This window comes from Arachis hypogaea, chromosome 13, assembly GCF_003086295.3.
Source record: "Arachis hypogaea cultivar Tifrunner chromosome 13, arahy.Tifrunner.gnm2.J5K5, whole genome shotgun sequence".
In the NCBI taxonomy this organism is placed as follows: Eukaryota; Viridiplantae; Streptophyta; class Magnoliopsida; order Fabales; family Fabaceae; genus Arachis; species Arachis hypogaea.
The window spans coordinates 1,053,142-1,066,294 of NC_092048.1; the positions used below are offsets into that span (position 1 = coordinate 1,053,142).

Genomic DNA, 13,153 nt, shown 5'->3' on the forward strand with positions numbered 1-13,153 from the left:
TTACGCGTCTTTATCTGAGTGGCCTCCAAAATATATTTGTCTTGTCTTGCCTTGTGACGTTTGAGCTTACGAAACTGTTTGGAGCCTAGCCGATGATGATCCGATCAACTTTGCTTGTGGAAATTGTGATAAAGTCACCTATGAAACGAGAGGAAATCTCAGTTTTCAGAAGTAACTAGTGTATGCTTTGGTACCCTTTGCGTGGGATAATACATAAAATTAAGGACGGATATATCAAGGACGAGTGGAGATTTTTTTTTTAAAGTTAATAGTAATAAGTTATTAAATATGATTTAAATTTTTTTAATTTTTTTAATATTTAATTTAATATAAATAAAAATTTAGTCTAATCTAAATATTAATGATTTCTAATATCTAAAAATTAAATAATAATATTAAAAAAATTTGAAAAATATATTATTACTAATACTTTTTATTTAAATAAAAAATTTTAAATCTCATAAAGTGAATTTTTTTCTTCTTGTAACCGTGCTTATTCTTGATTTATTTGGTATTAATTTTTTCTGTTTTAACAACTACAACGGAGAGATTTAGAGATTTTTTCAGTTATGAATATTGTGAATAATAACTCAGAGACAAAATGAATGATGAATTTCTAACTAATTATCTTTTAATTATATTTAAAAAATTACTAAAAAATTTGACAAAGATTCTATTATCGATGAATTTTATGATACAAAGAATCAATCAATTCGTTAGTAAAAAGTACACACATATTTTTTATACTTTAAAATATATTATCTATTGGTATATTTTTGTAATAATACATTTTACATTATATAATTTTTTGTATAATTTTTAATATTATATATGTTATTGGTCCATAATAATATTTTTGGATCCGTCCTACATAAAATTATATAAAAAAATTTATTAAAAAATTAAATAAAATATATATAGTAATTATTATTATAAATATTTTACAAAATTATAATTAAACTCAAACGCTCAGAATTTTTAATATTAAAATATTAAAAATAATTAGTATTTATCTTAATCAATTTGAGTTTGTTGAGTGATCATCTCATTGGTCCGCTTAAACAACTATTAGGAGTTAGAATATCGTCTTGTGTGTGTAGCAATTCATTGGCTAGCAGTAAACCTTTAATAAATAGAGTATCATTACATAGTTAGACTTGGTAGGAGTACCAGAATACGCGGGTACCCGATCCGTCCATACCTGGTTGGGAAGGGTAATAACTTCACCCGAGTCGGGGCAGATTTTGCTCAGGACAGGACATGATCGGGTTTAGGGTGTACTCGCCCCGAATATATACATATAAACACTTTTTAGGAAGAGTAAAGTATCGATTTTGTCCCACTATAACATTTTGGGTCTATGGCCACGGTTTTTTTGGTCACGGCAAAAAAACGTGACCATAGAGGGTCTATGGTCACGGTTTTTTGCCGTGACAAAAAAAAAAAGCTATGGTCACGGTTTTTACAAAAAGGGTGACCATAGGGTACCTATTATCACGGTTTTCTAAAAAAGGGTGGCCTAAAAGGGTCTATAGTCACAGTTTTTTACAATGACCAAAAAGGGTCTATGGTCACGGTTTTCACAAAAAGGGTGACCATAGAGTACCTATGGTCACGGTTTTGGGGGGTGACCTAAAGTGGTCTATGGTCACGGTTTTGGGGGGTGGCCTAAAAGAGTCTATGGTCACGGTTTTAAGAGTGACCTAAAAAGGTCTATGGTCACGATTTTTTACAGTGACAAAAAAGAATCTATGGTCACAGTTTTTCGAAAGGGTGACCTAAAAGAATCTATCGTCACGGTTTTAAAAAGTGACCTAAAGATATCTATGGTCACGGTTTTTGAAAGTGACCATAAATACTTTATGATCACGGTTATTAGAGGTGGCCTAAGGTGATCTATGGTCACAGTTTTTTTTAATTTATTTTTAATTTTTTTAACTATTCCCCCCTCCCTCTCCCAATCCCAAAATTCCCCCTCCCTCCCAACAAAATTCCCATTCCCTCTTAATTAATAAGTTAGAAAAAAAAACCCTATCACTTCGTCACAGCCCCCATTCTCACCGTGTTCCTTCGAGCCAGCCCCCACCATCGCCGAGCTCCTCCCAACCCCTCCATCGTACGTCGTTTCCCTTCCTCCCAGCCCCTACCATTGTCCCATTGTCGTTCACCTTCTTCCCAACCCCTACTTTGTCACAGCCCCCAAGATTGACGAAGGCAGAAACCCTAGCGTCGCACTCCTCCGCTATCCAGCCACCGTCGAACTTCGAAGAGAGAGAAAGAAAGCGCATGAAGATGAGAGAGAGAGGGGTCAAAAGCTGAGCTGGTGTCTGTCACCGCCTCCACTGCCTTCACGCCGCTGTTGAAGCTCTGCTGCGGCTGTTGCTGCCGTCTGAGCCGCCGCCAGGGGAAGCCGCTGCCGCCGTTTCCATTATCTGAAAGGGAATGAAGTGTAAGTTTATAATTTAAAAGGAAAAAAGAAACAACTAGAGTTTCCATTATTCTAATTTTGCAATATATTACAAGAACTATATATGTAATTATATAACTTCTTAAGTAAAATTATATTATTTTTCTTCTCTTTGGATTCAATCTGATTATCTGTAACACTCAACCTAAAATACAGTACTTAGCATATGTAAGTAGGGATATACATGTTATACATGGTTAAGGTTAATCGAAAAACAAAACTTAATTTTAGTTAACTCAAAATTTGGTTTAAACTCCATGTTAGTGTTAGTTGATTAGGTTGCTGTTTGATTAGGTTAGCTTAGTTGAATTTGGTGGTTAGGTAGTCAATTGATTTTGTAGTGGATTTAGGTTTGAACTCTGATGTTTATTCTATCTGAAATTGGTTTCCTGGGCTGGTAATAACTTGTCCTATTCTAATTTAGTTTCCTGCTGCTGCTTCATTGATCTGCCTGTGCTAAATTAGTTTGCTTGGTGCTGTTGATTAGGTTTAAACTGATATTGATCCTTTGTTGCTGTCTCATTGATTTACTTTTGTGCTAAACTGGTTTATATGATGCTGCTGCATAGTATTATTGCTGCCTTATTCTTGTGTTGGCTGCTATTGGAATAAACAAATTCTGAATTATTTGTGCAGTAGTGATAACTTATTGCTGTCTTTTCATGCTCTGTCTTTTCCATGCCTAGAACAACTGATGGGTATGCAACAGTGACAAATAAATGAGTTTAAAAAAAAAAAGAAGCTACAACTTTTAGCCCTTCTAAAAATAGCAGTAACTATAGTATTTATTTATTCTACAGTGAAAGTGAAAAGAATTGTAATTCCATGTTTTTAATGTTTTGTCTCAGGAGTAACATCATTCAGTATAGATGTAGAGAGCAAAAGGGTGGCAGTGATGGGCTACATTTCTCCATTGAAAGTCCTTGAGAGCATTTCAAAGGTGAAAAGAGCAGAGTTCTGGAATTGTTAAATGTTAATTAGCACTGTGAATAAGCACATAGCAAAAATTACTCTTTTAATTAATCTGCATTGGGTTAATTAGCTACATGGGAAGAAGGATCAATTCTGAGGCTTTAGAAGAAATTTCAAAATGTGAACACAAAAGAAAAAAGTTGAAGTAGCTTGACTCTACAGTTTACTTTACTAAGGAGGTGTTAGAGTGGAGACAGAAAGGTGGGCTAAGTCATATAGTTGAAAGTTGATTTTATTTTGTGGTGGCATGAGCCTTAATCTTTCATGTATGTACAACCCTCACATGCTCATGGTGTGGCATCTTTTAGTGGCATCATAAACAAGTAAGCACAAGCATTGAATTTTCTTGTGCCTTTTTCCAATTTTCCACAAAATTCTTAGATTGTTGCTTTTTTTTTTTACCCCTGATAGCATGAACAAACTTGGTAATTTGGAGCAAGTAATGTTGAAAGCTACGCTGAGTGGCTGATATAATGATCTCAAAACAATGTTCCTCAACTCAAGGAAGAAATGAATTCTGAGGCATGTCTTTGAGTAAGTTTTAAGTTTTGACTAGTATTACTATTATTTTATTATTTGTTGTTGTTTAAACCCATAATTATGCATGAAGCAGTCCTGAACATGTGGCATTGCTTATAAGCAGAAACAAATGGCCATCTATTTTTTTTTTTTTTAATTTTTTTTTGTCAAAGTGAGAGATTAGAGATTTTGGCCATAATATTATATATAAACTACATACAGCATAGACGTGCTTTGTTCTAATTCTAAGTGCAAATGCAATGTTTATTAGAAGGTTACAATTTTGTTAATTCAAATATAATGCCTCATTAGTTTTGGTATTCCATTTATTATCTTAGTATTAGTTTTTGTTGAATAAAGAAACTAACTGTGATGGCGAAAACATTTATGGTTTAGAGTTATCTTAATTCAGATTATTTATTATTTTAGTATTATCTTAATTCATATTGTTTATTTCTATTTGACAACTCTTCCATCTCTCTGGTTTGCCTGTAATCCACATAGAAAAGGATTAACATGATCAAGCCAAAGAACAGATCAAGTAAGTCACTTTGGCTCAAAATATGACATTGATTAATCAATCCAATTTTTATTTTCCTAGTTTGATGAACATATAAATCTTGACTAAATAAATAATCTGAATTCTTATTTATGTAATGCTGAAAAGGTAGAAAAATCTCATTGCTTTACTAATATTTCATGAATTTGAGTTAAAGTTAAGGTTTTAGGATTGTGAATCATTTATAATTATGCATGGATATTGGCTGTATATATGTTGCTCTCTATTCTATGTTAATGAAAGAATATGTTAAGAAAAACAAAGTTCATATTATGTTGTATCTTTACTTTTTTACCCATGATGTCTCAATTGCTTGTCACTTGGTATTTTTTTTTTGAGAACTTAATTGTCGGTTATTATAACAATTGTCTATATATGAGTATTTGTCAAGGTTTACTTGTTGGTGATTTGTAACATTATTTAAAAATGAATCCCACCTTTTATGTGCCAATTAATTATTAAAATAATAGTATTTAGTGAATAATGGTTGTGAATAATTCTTGAGTGTTGCTGTGGATAAATGTTTTCCTTCTTTTGTTGCATATGTATTGCATCATCAAAAGCATTTTTGCAAGATATCTAATATGTTTATTTCTTTTACGTGCAGGAAGACATGATGTGATGAAGAAAATATGTTCCATACAAATATCACATGGGATAGTCTTACAATGGCTTTAGTTATGAAAATGTATTTGATGTATGTGTTATGTACTTTTTGAGGTATTACATGTAATTGGAAAAAATTCCACTCTATTTGGATTTGTGTTGTTTAGACTAAAGATTAAACATATCTATCTTATAATGAAACTTTTATGATTTAGATTTCTTGAATTTTTTATTTTTAGATTTATTTTGTGATTATTATCATTTTGGGATGTGATTATAATTTAAAAAAATTGAATCTCATAAACAACAACAGGCTATAGTCACCGTTTTAAAAAAACCATGACCATAGAAGTTATGGCCATGGTGAAAAACCGTGACCATAGATAGGACTATGGTCACGGTTTTAAGGAGGGGTGACCATAGAGGCTATGGCCACGGTGAAAAACCGTGATCATAGATAGGATTATGGTCACGGTTTTAAGGAGGGTGGCCATAGAGTTTATGGCCATGGTGAAAAATCGTGACCATAGATAGGGCTATGGTCACGGTTTTAAGGAGGGTGGCTATAGAGTCTATGGCCACGGTGAAAAACCGTGACCATAGATAGGCTATGGTCACGGTTTTAGGTGGGGTGACCATAGAGTCTATGGCCACGGTGAAAACCGTGACCATAGATAGGGTTATGGTCACGGTTTTAAGGAGGGGTGACCATAGCCTTATCTATGGTCACGGTTTTAAGGTGGGGTGACCATAGAGGCTATGGTCACGGTTTTAGATAAGGCTATACCGTGACCATAGATTAACCTATGGTCACGGTAAAAAAACGTGGCCTAAAGTGTCAGATTTTGAAAATTGAAACCGTGACCATAGACCTATGGCCACGAGAGAATAGGCCACGGTAAAAAACCGTGACCATAGGTCCAAAACCGTGACCATAGATCTATGGTCACCCTTTTTACTATCTATGGTCACGGTTTTTTACCGTGACCATAGGCTTTTTTTTTTGTAGTGTCCCCAACGTTTGGGGTAAATCCTATTTGTGTCCCTAACGTTTAAATCGTCCTATTTGTACCCCTAACGTTTGTAAAAGTGATTCAATATTATCCTGCCGTCAATTACACATCATGAGTGCTTTAGTTTGAGTTTTAAAAATCTCTAATTGAAGTTAGAATACAAATGTCTAAGATAGAATCGATGATCTACTCCGAAAAATAGCTCATCAAATGTTGAAACTAATTCCTACAACATTTACATAATTCACTTTTCTATGGATATAATTGAATCTAAACATAAATAGTGGGTATAATATTAAAATCGACCACATCCAAGTAAGACCTAATTGAGAATGAATACATCCAAGTGAGAATAATTGAAAAATATAATCTGATTTGTTAGTATACTTGATAGTAGGATAACATTGAATCACTTTTATAAACATTAAGGATACAAATAGGACGATTTAAACGTTAGGGACACAAATAAGACTTACCCCAAACGTTGAGACAAAAACAATACTTTACTCCTTTTTAGGAATTAGGATTTGCCTCACATCACAGATTCAGTGATTCACAATATCAGTTCATACTCTGTAGCCATACAAGAGAAACCCAATCATCCTCATCCAGAGTCTTCTTTTTCTTCTCAACTTCTTCACAAAAAACATCATAACTCCCGTCATTGTTGTTGTTGAGCCCATTGCCGCCAACCCCTTCACAGCTCCCATCTTCCTTCACAGCTCATGTCGCCATCGTTGCTTATCCAGTTATTGTCACTGTTGAGCCCGTCGCCACCTTTCTCCTGTCGAGTCCATTCTCTCTCGCTGTCACTATTGAGCTCATAGAATTTTTATTCAAATTGGACCAGTTGAAAATAGGCATGCATGAGATCATTTTTGCATGTAATTTCTGAATTTTCTTATTCAAATTTGATCTATGTGGTTGAGTATTTTAGTATGGCGATCATCGTGATTTCGTTGCGACACTATAATGTGATAAAAGTTGTGGTAATTTTCTAACTAATATATGAGACAAACCAGATTATTAAAGTAATCAGGGAAATAACATTCAGATGTGCGCATAAAATTTATAAAATGTGATTATTTCAGGAAAATATATACGTATAGCCCAAGTGAAAGATTGTTAGGAAATTATTATTTCTTAATATATTTATGGGCAATACATATATTAATTATAATCACAAATTAAGTAATTTCACATTAAATGACTTATATAACGGTGATTTCATTTATTGTCATAAATGTTAAATTAAATAAGTTATTATTACTTTTAATTTGGATAAATTGGATTAAAACCATAGATACTATTTTATTTGAGTTTTAGGGTTTAATGAGTGTCACACTCAAATATAAATAATGACTTTAGGATTTTGGTCTCCAACACATCAAACTCGTCTCCGTAGCTCTTTTCCCATAGTGGAGTTATAATTCTGTCCTATCAGAGATATAGAAGGTTTTGGTTGACGAAGATTAAAGAACTACAAGAGCCAAACTATCTGATCTCAATCATACTCTCGAATGAAGGAACGCTTCCACGCTCTCAGACATGGATGATCTTGAGGTTGAGAAATCCTAAAATTTTCAAATAAAATAAAATTTTTATTCAATCAAATGATAATAAATAATTTTATTGAATTAAAATATATTAATGTGATCATTGGATGATAAAAAATGCTAGAAAAATAAATAAATAATATTTTAAGAGTATAAAAATATTAAATTATCATTTTAATTTACTTTTTTAATCAACAACAATAAATATATTGAATTAATTAAATTTTTACAAAAATTTATATACCTAAAATTATGTGATACTTAAATATCTAATCAAATCAATTAACTGATATAATTAATTTATCGTAATGAATTGTATTTAATGAGTTAAAAAAAATAAATCAGAAAACACTCTAAAAAACATGCCACGTCAGCTTTATCATTAAGTGTAAAAACTCGATTTTTATATAATAAAATAGATAGAATAGATATAATAGAATAGATTCGAAGTGGAATGAGTATAAAAGTGTACATTATTACTTTTTTAATGCATCATGAAACATTTTAGTTTCTATTTTGGTACCATAATAAATTCATAAATATTAATAAGATAAAATATGAATAAATTAAAATATAAATATGTAAATTATATTTTGTACGTTAGTATTTAATTTTTTTAAAATATATATCATATTATTACTTTTATTAAAATATTTTATCATTTAATTTTATAAAAAACTTAAAATTTTTTTATATTAGACAAAAATTACTCTTTTAAATTATTCAAATTTAAAATTCAATTAACTTTAATTTTATAGTTTTAAATTTTAAATAATTTAAAAAATAAAATAAAAACAAATCTAAAAAATAAAAAAAATGTTCATCTTCTTTAGGATTTTAGTGTTTTTCGTCTCCTCTATTCTCTTTCTTCTTTTTTTTTCTGTCAATTCTTACCACAACCGGAATGTTTGCTGTTGAAGAGTTGAAATCTGGAAAAGATCGAAACCTCGCCAAAAGTGGTTATTTTCTAGATGTAATTTTTCGTGGAGTTTGTTACGAAGGCATTACCCTTGTAGTTGATAGCAACGTCGTTTGCGATAGTGAGGGACGTGTCTTCAGAGGAAGAAAGGAGCAATGAGAGGAATATTCGGTGGCAGGAGCAAGCGTCGTAGGCCGCGAGGGCGTTGAATGAAGGTTAATTGTTGTTGTGATTCTGGTGAAAGAAAGAAGAATAAAAAGAAGGAAAAAATGCAGATAGATCTTTTTGTATTTTTGTAGCAAAATTTTGATGTTAAAATTTATAAATCTATGTGTTATTGTTAGGAAATTTTGATTTTTTTATTCTGATAAATTCTGTATAATTAAAAACTTTTTCTCTTCCTTCTCCATATCTTCTGTTGCTTTTTCTTCTTCTTCTTCTTCATCTTTTTTTTTTCTTTATCTTCTTTTTTTTATTTTATTTTCTTATAATTTTTCTTATTTTCGTTTCTTAAAAGGAATAAAACAAACAAAAAATTAAACAAAAAAGAATAAATAACTTAAATATCAGATAAAATAGAGAAAAAAAAAATAAAATGTAACAATAATAGTATCAATAAATAAGGAAAAAAAGGCGCACAAAAAATGGTATTGTATGAGTGAGTTTTTTTAGTTCGAACTAATTTGATTGTCAACAAAATTTAAATATGTAACAAGAGTATAGGACTGTTAATGCATTATTTAATTTGGTTAACTAGAGATAATTTTCATAAAAAAACTCCAATAACTTTATTTACAATTTTTTATTAAATTTTTTTAATAAATTTAATTTTAATACATTAATTATATAAATAATTTTATATTGTTATTTATTAAAATTTATATGTTTAGATAATTTTGTAAATAATTAATTTAAAAATTAGTTATTCTCGCTGGCTAACAATATACAATTGTTAATTGTTCTCTCTAAACAAGTTTTACATTAACGTACATAAAAGAAGTTTGTTTCTATTAATTTTATTTTAACTACAGCTCTGTACATAAAATGATGGATTATCTTTTTAGATATTTAATAAGAATTGGTGTAATCTTTTAATGTTAGAAGCTATGGTATTTTATAAAATTTTGGAACCAGTAGAATTTATCCAAGACAGATTGTTAAATCAGATTTTTTTTAAATTTATAAAGATAATACATAAATTATGTATTGTATTATTTTAATATTAAATTATAATATACAAATTACGTATTATATTATTTTAATATTATATTATAATATATAAACTGCATATTGTACAAATTACATATTATCAGTGCAATATATTTTTTGTGTATTGTGTTTACATAGAACAATATTTACAGAATATTGTAAAATTTTATTTTTTATAATATTAACGTAAAATTTTATTTACTCTTTAATATTAAAATAAAAAATCCAAAATGATGACAAGGCATTACAAATATTTCAATGAAATAATATGAGATATTTTATCTATCTAGATTCTAGGCTACTCATTGATTGACAAGTCGTACATTGCAAAAAAATTAAAGATAATTTTCATCAACAAAGACACCAATCAGATTCGACTGAACGTCACCGAACAAGAAGAAACACTCCAATGAAGAAAGCAAAATATCAGACACAAGTCCCATTCATCTTGCACTTAAGCATGGGGTTTTACTTTGGTGATGTTTTTGGTGGCATGAAAAATGATGACTAAGAGTGAATAGAAGTTGACATAGTGTTAAATACTTGGCATTTGATAAAAAGATATGAAGGAAGGATACCGTAATTTACATAATGTTACTGTGAGAATATAAATTGAATTACACCAAAATGTTAGACCTGTACAGGCCTTGGATTTGGACAAAAAAAATGAATAAGCCAACATCAACAGGCCGAAAAAATTTGTAGAATCCATAAATTTTGATAGTAAGTTGTTTTTTTTTACTCCAAATACTAAAATAAGTAATATTAGTCCGTAAAAAGAGAAAGCAAGCTTATAATTCATGAGTCGAAAAAAGAAAAGAAAATTAAAGAATAAAATTATTCGAGTAAACTGTAAAAACAAATTTGTTAAATAGATGTTTGAGATGAATTTTTTTTTTAAATGAAGTGGTTTATATTGAGATATAAATTTAGAATAACTTTTTATCAATTATATATTAATATTGGGGTTTAGATTTTAGGTTTTACTTGTATAATTTGTTTATTCTAAAAATTATAAAAAAAATAACAAACAAAATTATACTTTACAATTTTTAAAATAAACAAAAAATAAGACAATAAATAATTATACGTTGCAATTTTAATTCTTAAATTAAAAAATTCGGATATCATTCTGATTATATCTACAGTATAATAATTTTATTTCTCCAACTTATCAAGGGGTTACAAACTAACGCAAATTATTTAAATTAAATTCATGTCATTTGATAATAAAAAATGTTAGGCAAAAAAAATCATTTTTTAGAAAAAAAGTTGTTTTAAGCAAATAAATCTAAAATAATTTTATTGTGAATTCATATTATATTATTTAATTTTTAACAATTCAATTTTAGTACATTAGGAAAAAAAACTTTCAATTGACACTATTGAAAAAATAAATTTAATCAAAATTGGAACTAAATCCAAATAATTGAGGTCTGCTAAACTCAAATTAAATTTTAAATTATAAACTCAAATTTTTTATATGATAATAAAAAAAATCATACAAGTAAAACCTAAAATCTAAACCCCAATATTAATATATAATTAATAAAAAGTTATTCAAAGTTTATGTCTCAGTATAAACTACATTTTAAAAAAATTTATCTCAAACATCTATTTAACATTTTTTTATTTTTACTATTTATTCGAATAAATTTGTTTTAGTTTTTTTTTCACTCAAAAATTGTAAACTTATTATCTTATTTTCACTAATTGATGTTATTTATTTAATATTTGGGATAAAAAAAATTATCATCAATATTTATGAATTTTATGAAATTTTTAGGTCTATTAATATTGTTTTATTTATTTATTTATTTTTTACCTAAGTCCAGGTTCCATAACTGTAGCCAAAAAAGATTCTACCCGACTCGGATCTATTTATTTAGCCATGAGCTAGGATAAAAAATATTTTTGGTGTCTAAATTTCATTTATATCTTTACAGTAATACTCTAATGAATTTTCATACTTTACTCGATTTTTACGCTAATTAACTATTCTTTTATCATAATTCTCTTATCAAACGTCAAGTATCCAATAAGTATTAATAAATCAATCTCTATCTACCCTAAGGCACTCTTTTCTATGCCGCTACAGACCTCACCTTTTACTTTTATTAAGTAAGAAGTTTATTTCATCGATCTACATCGGGGCCAAAAGCCAATCGTATCTTTATTATTAATAAACGGCAATAATTAAATATAATTTATTAAAAAAAATAACATTTGTTGATAGAATAACTTTTTGAGGAATGTCAAAGGATTAATAATTTTTGTGATTTATAGTCATTAAATAGTCATTAATAATAGTTTTAATAGTGTGAGATTGGTATAAAATTTCATCTAATAGTTCACTTTTCTTTGCTAATTACATGCTGACCAAAATTTAACAAAGTTGTTTGCCTAAACTTTTCCTAACTTTTTTATAAGGTATTTGCTACGGTACGATGATAAATTTATACGTATCGATACGTTTAAAATATGGACAAGTAGTAACAAGCTACGTGAAATTTATTTTCCACATCAGCATTTAATTTTTTTTTAAATATATATTATATCACCACTTTTACTAATATACCCTTTTAATTAAATAAAAATAAAATTATATTTTTTATTTAATTTTATAAAAAGTCTTAAACATATTTACTTTATTTAATTAGACAAAAATACCCTTTTAAATCAATCAAATTTTAGAATTCAATTAATCCTAATTTTATAGTTTCAATTAATTTAAACAACAAAACAAAAACATATTAAAAAAAAAAAAATCAATCATTCTTCGTCTTCTCCAGTTCTCCTAATCATTCATCCCCCTCTGAAGCAAAGGAAAACATATCAAAAAAAGAAAAAATCAATATGTTCTTCATCTTCTCCTAATATCATTCGTGCCCCCTCCCCTCTGAAGCACACCAAAACGTCAAAATTCTAACAATAATTGACTGCATTGATTTCGGTTGCTAGCCACCCACAAAATTTAAAGAACCTAAAGGAGAAGGAAGGCTAAACCATTCAACTGGGTAAACGCTGCGTCTTTCTCCTCTATGGAACCTATAGAAGATTCAAGCAAGGACCTATTCTTATGGTGTCTCTCCTCTTTGATGACTCTGATTTTATCAATCTTAGGAATGGCCTTAAACACATTTTCAATAAGGTTCCTGTCATATCTCTCCAATTTGTTCCGCATCCTCTCGAATTCAAACGTTGAATCCTGAAACAATAGCACAATAACTCTAAAACCCTAAGCATACCACAATAAATAAAATTACAAGATATATAAAAAAAAATAAATCAAAGATAAATTTTGATAATAAATAGTAATAATTGACCTGAGTC

At 29.0% G+C, this 13,153-nt stretch overlaps 1 long non-coding RNA gene across 1 annotated transcript; it reads left to right on the plus strand.

Annotated features, from left to right (window-relative positions):
- Positions 1-1,904: 1,904 nt before the first annotated feature.
- On the plus strand, positions 1,905-5,337 carry LOC112736262 (uncharacterized). Its single transcript, XR_003168741.3, has 6 exons — positions 1,905-2,449; positions 3,316-3,407; positions 3,510-3,762; positions 3,851-3,973; positions 4,463-4,499; positions 5,125-5,337. It is a non-coding gene; the product is annotated as an uncharacterized lncRNA (long non-coding RNA).
- Positions 5,338-13,153: the final 7,816 nt, after the last annotated feature.